At 41.1% G+C, this 13645-nt stretch overlaps 1 protein-coding gene and 1 pseudogene across 1 annotated transcript in view; one reads left to right on the top strand and one right to left on the bottom strand.

The window, feature by feature from the left end:
• SRGAP1 (SLIT-ROBO Rho GTPase activating protein 1) overlaps positions 1-13645 on the top strand; it is a 327863-nt gene that overhangs the window by 165489 nt on the left and 148729 nt on the right. The window lies entirely within an intron of this gene.
• LOC129536625 (BRISC complex subunit Abraxas 2 pseudogene) lies at positions 9196-10429 on the bottom strand (annotated as a pseudogene).

Raw genomic sequence — 13645 nt, 5'->3', positions numbered from 1 at the left:
TTCTGTGAAGTCCTTAGCATAATGCTTGTTCTTCTTTCAGGGGATTTCGTGACTTCCTCATTTTTCAAAAATAACCCCACATCTGTATGGAGATCCAGATAGATGCTAAGTGCTTGACAGATGCAGCCTCTTACACAGTTGTATTGTTGATCAGAATAACATACTATTTCATTTCTAAGGCTCTAACATCAGATATTTTGGGTATGAATGTTGATTTTATCTCTCTTGTTATCTCTGTGGACCTGGAAGTGTTGGTAAACCTCTTGAGCCTCAGTTTCTACGTCTGTAAAGTCACTTATTTCAGATACTTGTATGGAAAAGTCATGACTTGTGCATGGAAAGCTATTTACCCCAGTGTCTGAATTTAATACTAATACAGTCTAACTAATTTTTAGCTGTTATCTTTGTTATTAATCTTTATTGTAAACACTTATTCCCTACACCTACAATAATTATGTAATATGAGCTTACACCAGACATTATCCTAAATGTGTCCTCGTTTTAAAGAGACTATGTAACACAACTGTGATGACCACGTCCAAATCATCACATGTTATTTGTGTATCACTTTTTATCAAGTTTCAAAACATATTTCTAAGCAGACTGAGAAATGCTCCAATATCCTTGCTTGTAGCTGAATTAAAATTTTGGTCCTTGCATTTCAACAGTTAATGGGAAGTTAGGGATAACCCAGTGAATACCTGTGTTGGAGAGCACCCCTGTGCCTCTCAAGTTCCCCACTGCTATTTCACTTGGGCAGTCTTTTTTTTTTTAATATTTGTTTATTTGGCTGCATCAGGTCTTGGATCTTAGTTGCGGCAAACAGAAACTTTTGTTGCAGCATTCAGAACCCTAGAGCGGTTGGTGGGAGGGGAGGGGTTAATTGGTTGTGGTGCTGGGGATTAGTTGCCCTGAAGCCTGACCAGTCCTCACTTCTTTCCTGAAGAACAAGGGGTGGTGAGGTGCCTCCTGCCCTGTGCTCCAGCCCTGCCTCCTGGAGGGATGAGATTCTGCTGCCTTCTTTCCGTTACTCATGACTGAAGAGTGGTCAGCATCTGGGTTGGTGCTGCAGCCAGAAAATGTGCAGTTCGTATGGTACACATAAAAATGTAATTAATGTCAGCAATCACAATTGTGATAGCAAAGACCACAGCTAACGTGCAGTAATCACTTTATTTATGCACTTTATCACACGGTCTTCTTTATCAGCACTAAGAATGTTTAATAGAAGTGTGTAGTTTAGAAGGGAGCACCATAAAATGGTAGCATATGAGGACTTCCCTAGTGGCCCAGTGGGCTTCCCTCATAGCTCAGTCAATAAAGAATCTGCCTGCAATGCAGGAGACCCGGGTTCGATTCCTGGGTGGGGAAGATCCCCTGGAGAAGGAAATGGCAACCCAGTCCAGTATTCTTGCTTAGAGAATCCAATGGACAGAGGAGCCTGGGGAGCTACAGACCATGGGGTCGCAAGAGTTGGACACGACTTAGCGACTAACCACGAGTGGTTAAGACTGTGTGCTTCCAGTGCAGGGGGCCTGAGTTCGATCCCTGGTTGGGGAACCAAGATCTCACATGCCATGTGGCCAAAAAACTTTAAAAAGTAGCATTCAAATATGTTAAATTATCTGTGAAAGTGTTAGCCACTCAATCATGTCTGACTCTGTGATCCCATGGACAGTAGCCCATCAAGCTCCTCTGTCTATGGGATTTCCCAGGCAAGAACACTGGAGTGGGTTGCCATTTCCTTCTCCAGAGGATCCTCCCAACCCAGGGATCAAACCCAGGTCTAATGCATTGCAGGCAGATTCTTTACCGTCTGAGCTATCAAGGAAGCCGATCATTTCCCCATGGATTGTTTTCAAGTTATTAATGGTTTTAATCCTTATTTTGCATGGATATGTGTACTGGTATAATTTGTTTCTTCACTGATAGTAATGGTATAAAGTACTCTAGCTACCACTTTACTGAATTTTCACTCATTGCCCAGCACTGTGCCCTGCATTTTCCACACATTAACTCATGCACCCTCACAGTTGCCCAGTGAACAGGGGTTATAAGTCACATTTCAGGGATGAGGAAGCAATAGGCTCAGCTATAACTTGGAGAGCCTGGCTCGCTCATATGTTTTCTTGTCTTTGCCTGTGGGTCTTAGATAGTTTCATAGTTACTGTAACTTTGTTGGTGTTTTTCAGTGGTCATTGGAGATGTTATAGAATGCATAGGTTAGAAACTTCCGAGAATTGGGACACTGGTTCCTGGCCCAATCCATTTCTAATGAAAATCCTGAAGAAGATAGTCCTGGATGAGGCAACAAAATCTGTCAGTCATCCAAGTTATAGACAGAAGTTCAAAGCAGCAGAGACTGGCTGCAGGCCACTGAGAATTACCTCACTTTGGCCTCAATGCCTTAGATTATCAGATTGAGACTCACAGGAATAAAATTAACCCACTTTTGGTATCATTGATTTTGTGGCGTAATCTGAAAGGAAGGGGAGAGTACTAGTAAGATTTGGAAATTTCTAGTCATTTTAAACTTATGATCAAGCCAATCCTATTCTATTTAAATTGTCGTAGTAGAAAGAAAATCCTATTCTATTTAAATACCTTAGTAGAAAGTTATTTCATGTGGGGAGGTGGGAGCGGTGTTTTCAATTAGACTTATTTAAAATAAGTTAATATTCACACAGATGCTTTAAGTTAATAAATGTTACTAATCTACTATAGATCTCTAAGGCTCTAACCTTGTTTTGAAGAAAAAGTTCATAAGTTTAAAAAAATCTGAAAACTGCAAATCTATATATAAATGAGTCTTATTTCTGTTTGAGTGTAAAAATATATACTCATTGTAGAAATTTAGAAAACACCAAAAGATATAAAACTGGAAATAAGAGCTGCCCATATTAATACTACCTACATTCCTGACTGTATCTTTTCTGTATTCATATGTATACTAAACATGTATGCTAGACAAACATGCATGTTAACATATATGTGTTTTACAAAATTGAAATTTCCTTGCAGATAGCCTGGGAACCTGCCCTCTTCATGGAGAATATTGTTAGCGTCTCCTATGTCTGGAAGAAATCTTTTTTTTCGTTCAATGTAATTGTATTTATTTATCGCGCTGGGTCTTCGTTGCTGCGCGTGGGCTTTCTCTAGTTGAGGCCAGTGGGGCTACTCTCGTTGCAGAGGAGGCAGCCTCAGCAGTTGTGGGCACAGGCTTAGTTGCCCCACAGCATGTTGGATCGTCTTGGGCGAGGGTTCAAACCTGTGTCCTCTGCATTGACAGCAGATTCTTAACCACTGAACCACCAGGGAAGCCCTAACATAATCTTTTAAAACAAGATACTTGATGCCTGCATAATGTTTCACTGTCAGTACGGCCGTGTTCTTTTCCTGTTGTTGGACATTTAAATCTTTCACACATCTTTGATGTTTTTCTTGTACTACTGAAGCAGAATTATTAGGTCAGAGAGTGGCATTAGAATTTCATGCTTTGGATGAAATTCTTACTTTTTGCCTTTCTAGAGTAAAGATGGTCATGGCTGTGATTTACTGAGGAGTAATCTAGCCTCTGCAAAATAAACTGACTATGTTATTAGCTGAGAACTACCAGTATGATTTAGCATGCTGTTGCAGCAGTGGTAAATAATATAACAAGAGGAACGTTTTAAAAGTATTTCAGTGCAGTGTAGCAGAAGAATTAAATGGTACTCTGGTGGCCTCAGGGGACAGCTTAATTATTGATGAGGCCTGGATAAATAAGTGAGTATAGTTCAGGCTAACACTACTAGCTGGTTCTCTTGAGTTTTACCAGCTCTACATTTAGCTCATTTTTCTAGAAATAAATCAAAATCAAGCTATGGTTTCTTTCAGTGGTGTACTTTTCTGAAATATTTTAGAAACTTTTAAATTTGCATTTATAAATTGCTTAACAGGATAGCTAGCACATATTAAGTGCTTAATAAGTGGCAGTTGTTAGTGCTGCTGTTCCTGCATTTATATTGTTGCCTTTTATTACCTAGTGACAACAGGACATATATGATTTTTCTAATATTTTTAATTGGAGTATAATTGCTTTACAATGTTGTTAATTTCTGCGGTACAACAACATGAATGAGCTATATGTGTACATATCTCCCCTAAGACATATGTGATTGACCTAGACATAAATTTAGCAGGTGAGTTATTATATAAGAGCATTCACCATCAGTTTACAAGCTTTATTACAGACTTTTTTTGTGTGTCCACACCACAGGGCATGTGGGAACTTAGTTCCCTGACCAGCCCCCTGCAGAGGAAGCAGTCTTAACCACTGGATTGCCAGGGAAGTCCCCATAAAAGACTTTTAAATAGAACATTGAGCAGATATGTGTCTCTCTCCTTGGAGTGATATAATCTTAAAAAACCCGAGGTCAGATAAATTGTACATTTTGTCACACAGCATGATATAGTAGTTGAAGCCATAAATTACATTGAGAATAGTTTTCAAAAAGCACTTGAAACTTATGGTTTAAAAAAGAGAGAGAGAGAAAAATCTGGAAGTATATAGACCAAAATTATTTTAAATGGGTATCTCTAAGTTACTTTTATTTTCTTGTTTGTTTGCCCATAATTTCTGATTTTTGTACAATGAACGTGTTGTGTAAGACCCAAAGAAAACAAACATTTATTGTAAACTAAAGCCTTAAAGAAACTTGACCCCAAGTACACCAGTGTTTACCACAGAGGAATGGGGAGCAATATCCAGTAACTAATTCAGACCTGATGCTGTTTGTTAATGGAGAACTAGCCTATTCTCTAGGTACACATGAAAACTGTGCTTTGACTACACAGTGTTAGGATGCTTAAAATGAAAAGACATGAAATCAGGGACCGATTGAGCCAGATGGCAGCATGCCCCAGGGCTGCAGCCTCCTTGCCTCGCAAGATCTCTTTGCAATGACTAATGAAATGTATAAATAGGAAAGAGTGGCACAATCCTTTTACCTTCAAGCAGATTCCTTTACTCTGCTCACTCTATTGACTCCCACCTAACTCTAAACAGAAGGCTGTACCCCCACTTCCCTTCCCTAACTGTATTTTTCTCTCTAGCACTTACCCCTTTGTGACATGTTACGTATTTGCTTATTGTTTATTCATTTTCTGTCTTGCCTCGATTTAAATGTAAGTTTCTGAGAGGAAGGGACCTTGTATTTTTCACTGAAACAGTGACTAGCACATAGTAGTTACTCTGTAAATATTTATTGAATGAATAAATAATCAACACTTAGCATCTGTATTAGAAGCCAGAAATGAGTGTCATCCACATAACAGAAATTACAAGGCATTTCAGCAGGACCCCATATTGACAGGGCTGTATTTGCACAACACTATCACATGCTTCCTAAGACAGAGAAATTAGAGGAGAAATGAGTCATGACAAGTTCGTGACATGATGGAATAGCTAAACCTCCAGCTTTCTGAGCTGAGAACTGAAAGAGGGTGTCAGAAGAACCAAAAAGTACTAGGGAGATTACAGAGAGGGTGTAGATTTAGAAAGCTATCTCATAAAGTTCTTTATGAACTCCTGTGCTTGCTCTGACTTGCACATGCTTGGGTCTGATCTTCAGCAGTATACCTACCAAAGACTGTGGGAACTGAACTAAAGGATAGACCACAGACTGGACTCCAGACTCGCCCCTGGATAGTGAATATGCAGGTCAGATCCAAATAGTGCTACAAAGGTGTTAGAACAGATATTGAAAGCACAACCCATAGAAAACTGATCAGGATTTGCATGCTGAATTCAACTAGATTGATTTCCTGATAAGACAAAAATATTAACATTCTACATGTGGTTTAAATAAGACCAAGTCTCATAACATAATATTCAGAATATCCAGAGTATAATCCAAATTACTCAGCATACAGAGAACCAGGAAAATCTCAACTGGCAGGGGAAAAGACAATAAATGGCCAATTTTGAATGACACAAATGGTGAAATTATCTAACAAAGACTTTTAGAGCAACCATGATAAAAATGTTCTGAAAAGTGAAAGCAAATACTGTTGAAATGAATGGAAAGACAAAGTCTCAGCAGAAAAAAAATATTAATATAAATAGCCAAATTGAAATTTTAGAATTGAAAAATACAGTTGTTCAGTCACTGAGTCATTTCCAACTCTTTGCAAACCCATGGACTGCAACATGCCAGGCTTCCCTGTCCTTCACTGTCTCTCAGAGTTTGCTGAAACTCATCTCCACTGCTTTGGTGATGCCATCCAACCATCTTATTCTCTATCACCTCTTCTTGTCCAGCCCTCAATATTTCTCAGCATGGGGGTCTTTTCCAGTGAGTCGGCTCTTTGCATCAGGTGGCCAGAGTATTGGAGCTTTAGCTTTAGCATCAGTCCTTCCAGTGACTATTCAGGGTTGGTTTCATTTAGGATTGACTCATTTTGATCTCCTTGCTGTAATCAAAACTAAAAACTCACTAGACGGGTTTCAATAGAAGAATAAGGATAACAGACAGATTAGTTTCTGTTAATCTTGAAGATAGGTTAGTAGAAACTATCTAATTTGAACAACAGAGAGAAAAAAAGATTGGGAAAAAAATAATCAGTGCCTCTGGGAGCTTTGGGACAACACCAAAAGGTCTGATAATTCATTTCAGCAGAATCTCCAAAGGAGAGGAGAAAGAGAGTAGGTAGAAAAAATATTTCAAAAAATAATTGCAGGAAAGCTTTTCATATTTGGCAAATGAGATAAACCTACCCATTCACGAAGCCAGCAAAACCCAAGCTAGCTGAATCTGAAGAAGTCCATACCTGCATACATCATAATCAAGAAAAAGCTAACCAAAAAAAATATTGAAAGCAACCGGAGAAAAATGACACATTACTGATGGAAGAACAACTGGATGACTGTGGATTTCTCTACCTGCTAAATGCCAGTAGCACCTTATTGGTTGTGACAACCAAAAATACCTTCAGAGGTTATCACATGTCCCCTGGGGAAGAAATCAAGAACCATTAATTCAACTTGAGTTTTCCATTTTTCCAAACATTGTTTAAAATTTTCCAGTTTGGTTTGCTTTTCAATTACCTGATTTATAACTCTTGATTAAATTAGCAAATATGAGTAGGGTTCAGTTCAGTCGCTCAGTCGTGTCCGACTCTCTGCGATCTCATGAATCACAGCACGCGAGGCCTCCCTGTCCATCACCAATTCCCAGAGTTCACTCAAACTCATGTCCAACGAGTCGGTGATGCCATCCAGCCATCTCATTTTCTGTCGTCCCCTTCTCCTCCCGCCCCCAACCTTTCCCAGCATCAGAGTCTTTTCCAGTGAGTCAACTCATCTCATGAGGTGGCCAAAGTATTGCAGTTTCAGCTTTAGCATCAGTCCTTCCAATGAACACCCAGGATTGATCTCCTTTAGAATGGACTGGTTGGATCTCCTTGCAGTCCAAGGGACTCTCAAGAGTCTTTTCCAACACCACGGCTCAAAAGCGTCAATTCTTCGGCGATCAGCTTTCTTCACAGTCCAACTCTCACATCCATACATGACCATGGGAAAAACCATAGCCTTGACTAGACGGGCCTTTGTTGGCAAAGTAATGTCTCTGCTTTTTAATATACTATCTAGGTTGGTCATAACTTTGCTTCCAAGGAGTAAGCGTCTTTTAATTTCATGGCTGCAATCAGCATCTGCAGTGATTTTTGGAGCCCAAAAGAATAAAGTCTGACACTGTTTCCACTGCTTCCCCATCTATTTGCCATGAAGTGATGGGACCAGATGCCATGATCTTAGTTTTCTGAATGGTGAGCTTCAAGCCAACCTTTTCACTCTCCTCTTTCACTTTCATCAAGAGGTTGAGTTCCTCTTCACTTTCTGCCATAAGGGTGGTGTCATCTGCATATCTGAGATTATTGATATTTCTCCCGGCAATCTTGATTCCAGCTTGTGCTTCTTCCAGCCCAACGTTCCTCATGATGTACTCTGCATATAAGTTAAATAAGCAAGGTGACAATATACAGCCTTGACGTACTCCTTTTCCTATTTGGAACCAGTCTGTTGTTCCATGTACAGTTCCATGAGTAGGGTAAAGAGTCCCAATCTCTTATCTCCCATCAAGAGACTTTTGAAAAAAGAATAAATATATGTATAATAGTAATGTATATTTTATATATATATACATATATTCAGTGCCAGTTTATTTGTCATTACTGTTGTTTAGTCACCAAGTTGTGTCCAACTCTTTTGTGAGCCCATAGACTGTAGTCTGCCAGGCTCCTCTGTCCATGGGATTTCCCAGGCAAGAACACTGGAGTGGGTTGCCATTTCCTTCTCCAGGGGACCTTCCCAACTCAGGGATCGAACCCACATCTTCTCCATTGGCAGGTGAATTCATTACCACTGAGCCACCAGGGAAGCCCACCAGTTTATTCCAGTTCAGTTATTCATAAAAGATCAGCACTTAAGAAAGTTCATTTTCTTTTTTTTTTCCCGAAAGAAAAATAAGTAATTTATTTTATGACGTACTTATTTGGATGATTACTTGCTGGTAATTAGTATTTCTACTTTTTTTTTTTTTAAGGCAACCATTTTAAGTGACAATACATATCAGGCTAGTGGAAAAAAGTGGAAACAAAGCCCTCTCTTTTGATCTCACAAACTCATGCAGAAAAAGAAGGTACATCTGATTTGTTCCAATCTTGGAAATTATCAAAATTTCTTTTCTGGCAAAGATAAATTTGGCTCATTATAGAAGGAAGGTTCTTTGAAGGCTGCTGCTAATTTCCCTTTGAAAAAGTAAATTTCAAGGCATGATAGTGCAAGAGGTAAGGTTTTGATTTATAGAACATTTATAAACTAATTGTGCTTAGTCTCTAATTTCCAAATTATTTTAAAGAACAGAAACTACGCTGATAAGTTTATCTTTGCCTAAATTTACCAGTACATCCATGAATCGAACCAGAATTCGGACAATTTGATTATCTTAATGACTCTGTTGTGAGCCCTGCACACTGCATCTGCAGGTGAGGACCCCCCACATGTGAGGCTCCTCCAAGGTCTGGGCCCAAAAACTCTTGTCTTGGGGAGTCCAGGGGCCTGAGAAAGCAGTTCTCCCCCCAGAGGAAGTCCTCAAAAACTCTCTCAATGAGCGATTAAGAAAAACAGTGCAAACTGGAGAGTTTCTTGCATTTCAGTTAAATCTGGGAGGTCTGAGTGTTCCTGGATGTGTGTCATGGGTCGAGAATCCCTTGAACGTGAGTATTCACTATTAGGAGGCTCTGTAGGGTCAATCAAATTTTCATAATCACTGTCGTCTGATTCCTCAGCACTGTCTCCAGCTGCTCCATGGGAAGGAGGGGCGTCTGCTCCACTTCTAGGATATTTCAGTCCAGCACTGGTGGAGGGATAACTGGAGGAGCCCACAGCTTGAGGTCGAGGCATAAAGACGCTGCTTTCCATGCGAGAATGGCTCAGAGTACTTTCTTGATTATTTGGGTGAAGATCAGAATAAGGCGGAGGCGGGTCCGAGACCTCTGCGTCTCCAAGAGCACTTCGACCTTCCTCTGTGAACCCTGGATAGGGCATCCTAGGGCTGAAGGTGGGGTCCACGCTCTCAGATGGCATCTGTCGGCTTACCATTGCCTGCTGCAACCGTCTCTCTTGTTCCTTTTCATTCTTCCTCTGAGTGATCTGTCTTCTTAATTTGTTCACTTCTGCCTGACAAGATTCAACAACTCGCTCACTCTTTTCCACGTCTGCACACACTGCCTGCACTTTCTCCTGAAGCGCATTATAAACCTGATAAATCGCCCTGATGTCTTTCATTACTCCGTCCTTGTCAAAAAAGTCAGTACCATGTTCTTTAATAACTTCGGCATAACTCTGAAGTATTTGGCACTGAAGACACTTTATACTCTTGCTGGCTAGTATTGCCTAGATTGGGAATAGCAAGGGATATCCTTTGACTATACCTTCGATTTGGTCTCAAGAGAACATATTCTAAAGCATGAGTGGAATTGTTGGCGGTGGAGATGAAGCTGAAGAGGAGGAAGACGAGGTCGGGCACCCCGAGGATGTGGGTGAGCTGCTTGTGGATCACCTGCTCTTGGTACGACATCTGCTGCTGCGTGTTTCGCCAGAATCGGTACCACCCGATAGCTTTCTTTCTCTGATCTTAAAGAATCCTGTCCAAGCTCTCTTCATTAACTTTGCTTGCATAGTCATAAAAACTGAAAAGTTTTGAACAAGGCTGATGGTTATGGATTTCGATTACTTGCAGAAACTCTGTGCTGCTGATTTGGGAGTCACGGATGCTGAAGGTTTCCTCTTACCCTACCTCTCCCAGCAAAAATCGTGGTCGGTGTTGCTGTTGGCGCTGTGGAAAGACACAGCGCTGAAGGTGGAGCCCGAAATGGAAGCCGCCATGATGGAAAGCCAAGAAAGTTCATTTTCAAAGAGCCTTAGACACTGAACCCCTTCTCCTCATCCAAGAAGGAGATTACATTCTTAACAGAACTAATGAGGGGGGTGGAAAGAACTGATGAGGGGGGCGGAAAGAACTGATAAGGAGAGAATTTTCCCACAATATTTCAAGGTGCCTGCAGTTGAGATCAACAAAGTCTGAAGCAACCTGAGAACAGGATTATGGTTGCTAGCTAAGGTTTCTTACCATTTGAAGACTGTTTAATTTCACAGGGTGGATTTCCAGCAGCTGCAAGAAATGCCATATTGGGGGATGTGGCACATATAGCAAACATTTGAGTTAAGGAACACTTGTGATACCTTAAATGATAGCAACCCAAAATATGCAGTTACAAAGAGACTGGGACTGACAGACTGATTTCAGTACCTTTTAAATTTCATAGGGAAAAAAAGCTTTTCTCATTATTAGAGAAGCAATTACATAGAAACAAGCAGAAATTTTACCAACAAAATACTTTGTCAGATCAACCTAGAAACTTAAAAAATAAAACAAAATTTGACACTGGATATGTGAACTATATAAATTGAGAAAATCCCATAATATTCAGTAATTGATAGTGAATAAATACAAGCATCACTGTCACTTTTTAAACTTTGGTAGTGTCCAGTGGAACACAGAACCATAATTGTCTCATTGACTTGAATAAACATTCCCATTAAAATTTCATTTCTTGGGCTTCCCTGATAGCTCAGTTGGTAAAGAATACACCTGCAATGCAGAAGATGACAGTTCAGTTCCCGGGTCGGGAAGCTCCCCTGGAGAAGGGATAGGCTACCCACTCCAGTATTCTTGGGCTTCCCTTGTGGCTCAGCTGGTAAAGAATCCACCTGCAATGCGGGAAACCTGGGTTCGATCCCTAGGTTGGGAAGATCCCCTGGAAAAGGGATAGGCTGCCCACTCCAGTATCCTGGCCTAGAAAATCCCATGGACTACAATTGTCATTGTAGGCCACCTCTTTTTGGCCTGAACCTAAAGCTAGTATCAGTTACACAGCTGGCTGGGATTAGGAGTGTAGCCTGTAACATGGCAAAGTGTACATAGTGGGGTAACACCTATCTGAGCTCTAGAAATGGCAGGTGGGGGTGAAGAAAGAGTTTTGATTCCCAGTGTAAGGAGTTGGTATGTTGTTGTCATCTAAGCAACTAGGGGGGTTTCCCCGCTTGCTCAGCAGTGAAGAATCTGCCTGCAATGCAGGAGCCGCAGGAGAGGCAGGTTCAATCCCTGAGTCAGGAAGATCCTCTGGAGGAGAGGATGGCAACCCACTCCATCCAGTATTCTTGCCTGAAGCATCCTGTGGACTGAAAGAGCCTGGCAGACTACAGTCGATAGGGTATCAAAGAGTCAGACACAAATGAAGCAACTGAGCATACACACACACACACATCTAAGAAACTAAGGAAACAAAGATTTTGCATCAGGGTGTGACATCATCAGTTTTGTTTTTGGAGAGCAGTGTAAGGAGTAAATTGGAATGCAGGGAAAAAAACAGTCTTGGGGAAACTAGTTAGCGAGCTGGTGCATCAGTAATGTGATGATGGTTTTTGCTCTGTCATGAGTTATGGCCAGAGAGTATTTCCATGCTTACAATGATACTGTCTTCTAAAAGTTCTCATTCATGTAGATCCAGAATGAATCAAATGGCTTTTTGTTGTTATTTTATGAAAGGTCTGATGGAAATTTAAAACCAGGACATTGTTAATCAGTCCATCCTAATCAGATTTTAAGGCTTCTACTCCTTTATCTGATGACTCTTTGGCCTGTTAGGGGGGAAAAAACATCTAACCATGATTCCAAGATTCTTAGGCTTACGTTAACTATGCAAAATGTGGGTTTGGACCATTTCTACAAAACAGCGTGATTGCAAGCCATGCAGGTCACTGAGAGGTGTATGTTGGCTCCTAATCCTCCCAAGATCTTAGCTTCCAGCCCTTGAAGTGTTATAAAGAAAGTGTCCTTAATACTACTAGCTGCAAGACGGTGAACAACTATCGCAGTTGTTGTTGTTCAGTCACTCAGGTGTGTCTGACTCTTTGCAACCCCGTGGACTGCAGCACACCAGGCTACCCTGCCCTTCACCATCTCCCAGAGTTTGCTCAAACTCATGTCCATGGAGTCGGTGATGCCATCCAACCATCTTGTCCTCTTTTGTTCCCTTCTTCTCCTGCCCTCAATCTTTCCCAGCAGCAGGGTCTTTTCTAATGCGTTGGCTCCTCACATCAGGTGTCCAAAGTTTTGGAGCTTTAGCATTAGTACTTCCAATGAATATTCAGGGTTGATTTCCTTTAGGACTGACTTGTTTGACCTCCTTGCTGTCCAAGGGACTCTCAAGAGTCTTCTCCAGCACCAGTTCAAAAGCATCAATTCTTCTTATTCAGCCTTTTTTATGGTCCAATACTAACATCCATACATGACTACCGGAAAAACCATAGCTTTAACTAAGATAGACCTATGTCAACAAAGTAGTGCCTCTGTTTCTTAATATGCTGTCTAGGTTTGTCATAGTTATTCTTCCAAGGAGCAAGCATCTTTTAATTTCATGGCTGCAGTCAACATCTGCAGTGATTCTGGAGCCCAAAATAATAAAGTCTGCCACTGTTTCTACTGGTTCCCCATCTATTTGCCATGAAGTGATGGGACTGGATGCCATGATCTTAGTTTTCTGAATGTTGAGTTTTAAGCCAGCCCTTTCACTCTCCTATTTCACTTTCATCAAGAGGCTCTGTAGTTCTTCTTCGTTTTCTGCCATAAAGGTGGTGTCATCTGCATATGTGAGGTTATTGATATTTCTCCCAGCAAGCTTGATTCCAGCTTGTGCTTCATCCAGCCCAGCGTTTCTCATGATGTACTCTGCATATACGTTAAATAAGCAGGGTGACAATATGCAGCCTTGACATACTCCTTTCCCGATTTGGAACCAGTCTGTTGTTTCATGTCCCGTTCTGCTGCTGCTGCTGCTGCTAAGTCACTTCAGTCGTGTCCGACTCTGTGTGACCCCACTGATGGCAGCCCTCCAGGCTCCCCCATCCCTGGGATTCTCCAGGCAAGAACACTGGAGTGGGTTGCCATTTCCTTCTCCCGTTCTAACTGTTGCTTATTGGCCTGCATACAGATTTCTAGGGAACAGGTCAGGTGGTCTGGTATTCCCATCTCTTTCAGAATTT

Source organism: Moschus berezovskii, chromosome 6 (assembly GCF_049115385.1).
Source record: "Moschus berezovskii isolate FMDL1 chromosome 6, NW_MosBer_1.0, whole genome shotgun sequence".
Taxonomy (NCBI): domain Eukaryota; kingdom Metazoa; phylum Chordata; class Mammalia; order Artiodactyla; family Moschidae; genus Moschus; species Moschus berezovskii.
The sequence above is the reverse complement of the archived record's forward strand: the minus strand, read 5'-3'. Positions and strand labels throughout refer to the sequence as shown.